Source organism: Melanerpes formicivorus, unplaced genomic scaffold (assembly GCF_026170545.1).
Source record: "Melanerpes formicivorus ecotype bairdi unplaced genomic scaffold, bMelFor1.0.p_v2 SCAF_11, whole genome shotgun sequence".
Classification (NCBI taxonomy): domain Eukaryota; kingdom Metazoa; phylum Chordata; class Aves; order Piciformes; family Picidae; genus Melanerpes; species Melanerpes formicivorus.
The window spans coordinates 14,248,434-14,251,914 of record NW_027142363.1 but is presented as its reverse complement, the minus strand read 5'-3'; the positions used below and the strand labels follow the sequence as shown (position 1 = coordinate 14,251,914).

Sequence of the window (3,481 nt, the reverse complement as noted above, 5' to 3'; positions counted from 1 at the left end):
TGCCCTTGTGCACCAAGCATAATTGGAGAACAGACTGTCAAGAGCATGTGGAGAGGAACCCTGATGGAAGGAAAGGCAGCAGCAGTACTAATGTGTGAGACATAGCATAGCAGTAGGCAAGTATGAGGAGACAGGTGCTAAAGGATCTAGCACTCACCATAAGAGACTTAAAACTGGCATCTGCGCAGTACAGCGAAATACTGGAAGGTGCACAAATCTATCTAGAAGCCTTAGCTGCACTCCTTGCAGTCTGAGTCCCAGGCAGCTGCATGCATTTGTGGAAGCTCTATCTGGTTTGCCACATCCATTCTGGTGAGCACAGAGGACAGAGTTTTCTGCCAGATGGAGACCATAGTTAAGCTCTGAGAGTGATGACCGCAAACTGAAACTACCTCTTAAGCTGGTAGAGCTTCCACGCATTTCCTGCACACCCTTCCATTCAAACCACCAAGCAAACTGTGGCACCATGCTCTGTTTCCCTGTTTTTTATAGTCATGAAAGTGGACATGGTTGCTCTGGCAGCACACAAGCCTTGTCGGTAGCTCCCGCAAGAACTGCTGACTCCTGGTGGGTCTCTCCATGGTCCGGTCACTTCCTCACTTCAGGTAAAAGCCACTGTGCATAAAGATCTGCTGCTCTGCTGCTGAGTCCACAACAGCTCCTGTGTTTTCCAAAACAGAGTGTTCATCACAAGTATTTCTACAGAAAATGCTTGTTGGTTTTGCATGTAATACATGAGAACCTTCACAAGGATCCTTATGGAATAGTGTACATCCACAGGTCTGTGTTGATTACAGGAGCATTTTAATGAAGCTGATGATGGAAAAAAAGCCAAAGGCATCTCTGGATTGCCTCCTTATTGAAAGGTCAGTTTTCTTGTTGCAGAGACATGAAAGCGCAATTACTTCTAAAATGTGGAATAATTATGTTACTACAAATGCCCACTATCATGTACCTGGGTACCACTGAGACCAATTAAAATAAAATTAATCTCTGCAGGCCCGAGCCATCACTTACTAATAGCTGACTGTGAAAGGCAGAGGCTTTTTTAGCATACTAAGAATTCCTAAAGCTCTGTTGTATCTTACAGCTGACAGAAAAAAACAAGTTCTAGAAAAAGAAAACACATCCTCCTAAGCAAGCATGTAGAGTTTCTTTAGAAGGCTCTGTTCCTTTACAGTTGAGAGGAGATTTTTTTGATTAAACAACTAGAAAGTGGTAAAGGATCAGTAAGAATCAAGAAACCATTCAAAGACTCATTTACTTTCAGCTGAGCACCGGAAAGGAAAAATCATTTTGGCTTGGAGGGAAAGAGAAACCCCAGAAAAGAAATAAAACTGGTAAACAGAAAAACATATCAACGAAGATAAAAGTTTTGTTTCTGGCATCTCATTTATCTTGGTAACTCCATGAAGGAACATAACGGATATTTACTTCCAAATTTAATTCATACATATTCGTTGACAGGGTTGTGTTCTTTTGACTTTTTCATAACCTACTGGAGATAAACACCCTTAAAACGGACCCTCCAGCACTTTCAGAAGCCAGCCTTCCACTTATAATTAGCAGGGTTTTCTTCTTCTCGGAGTTTTGACCTATCTTCTATATGGATTTCATTAATACTGTTTATTAGCCTCTTTATTATGCCTAATATGTCAGACAGTCTGTCATAAACACAACTTGAAGTGGAATAACCAGGAAAAGAAAGTCACTAGCTTTATCAAGCAGTATCTTCCCAGTCCTTGCCTGATCTGAACATACATTAATTCATCATGCAATCCAAAACAACAAGATTGGCAAGAAGAAATGTAAGAACTTGTCAAATATTGCCAGAAACACCTTAAAGGATATGATAATACAATACATTAATTAATTTTTGAAAGCTTGCCAAAAAAATGAGTGAGAACTAGTAAGGCTGCCAGATAAAGCTAAGATGGAGAATATGGCAATTATACACCTGAATGTAATTTTTGTTTCCCCAGTGGAGCAGAAGATAAGGGGAGATGGCTCATTAAGACATTCTGCAAGTAGGAATAAACTAGGTTCCATAAGAGTGGATCAGAAGACCATTTCTGGGGCTTATAGTGAATACCACTTTCTAATTTTTTTCCTTTGAAGCAGAACTAATCAAACTGATTTCCTAAAGATATGCATATCGTCATTCTGGTACTCCCTACCTCTTGTATGACACGTCTCTAACAAGGGGATGCAAGAAGAATCATGGATAGTACAGGTGCAAGCCACAGTTCAAGATGTGGTCAATTAGTTACAAACATATTGCCTATTGTGAATGTCTGCTGGCAGATAATAGATTAGTAGTGCATAAATTAGCAGCAGGTCAGGATGGCCGAGCGGTCTAAGGCGCTGCGTTCAGGTCGCAGTCTCCCCTGGAGGCGTGGGTTCGAATCCCACTTCTGAAAGCTGTATTTCAGAGAGTGATGGTGAATGGTGCCACATCCAGCTAGTGGCCAGTCACTAGTGGTGTGCCCCAAGGATCACTGCTGGGCCCCATGCTGTCTAACATCTTTATTGATGCTCGGGATGAGTTCATCATCCATAAATTTGCAGACAACACCAAGCTGGGGGCAGGAGTTGATCTACTGGAGGGTACAGGGGCCTTTGCAGAGGGGCCTCGACAGGCTGAACAGATGGGCAGAATCCAACGGCATGAGATTTAACACATCCAAGTGCCAGGTTCTGCACATCGGCCACAACAACCCCATGCAGTGCTACAGGCTGGGGTCAGAGTGGCTGGAGAGCAGCCAGGCAGAAAGGGACCTGGGGGTACTGGTTGACAGTAGGTTGAACATGAGCCTGCAGTGTACCCAGGCAGCCAGGAGGGCCAATGGCATCCTGGGCTGCATCAGGAACAGTGTGGCCAGCAGGAGCAGGGAGGTCATTCTGCCCCTGTACAATGCACTGGTTAGGCCGCACCTCAAGTACTGTGTCCAGTTCTGGGCCCCTCAGTTTAGGAAAGATGTTGACTTGCTGGAACAAGTCCAGAGAAGGGCAACAAAGCTGGTGAGGGGTTTGCAACACAAGCCCTATGAGGAGAGGCTGAGGGAGCTGGGGTTGATTAGCCTGGAGGAGAGGAGGCTCAAGGGAGTCCTTATTACTCTCTACAACTATTTGAAGAGAGGTTTTGGTTTCTTCTCCCAGGCAACCAGCACCAGAACGAGAGGACACAGTCTCAAGCTGTGCCAGGGGACTGCATGTTAGGAGGAAATTCTTCATAGAGAGAGTGATTGCCCATTGTAATAGGCTGCCTGGGGAGGTGGTGGAGTCACCATCATTGGATGTGTTTAGGAGGAGACTTGATGGGGTGCTTGGTTGCATGGTTTAGTTGATTAGGTGGTGTTGGATGATAGGTTGGATGTTGGAAGGTTCTTCCAACCTGGTTTATTCTGTTCTGTTCTATTCTACTCCTATTCTATTCTATTCTATTCTATTCTATTCTATTCTATTCTATTCTATTCTATTC

The 3,481-nt window shown here is 44.0% G+C and overlaps 1 non-coding gene across 1 annotated transcript; it reads left to right on the top strand.

Annotated features, from left to right (window-relative positions):
* The first annotated feature begins 2,337 nt into the window (after positions 1 to 2,337).
* TRNAL-CAG (transfer RNA leucine (anticodon CAG)) lies at positions 2,338 to 2,420 on the top strand. The gene has a single exon. It is a non-coding gene; the product is annotated as a tRNA-Leu (tRNA).
* The last annotated feature ends 1,061 nt before the right edge of the window (positions 2,421 to 3,481 follow it).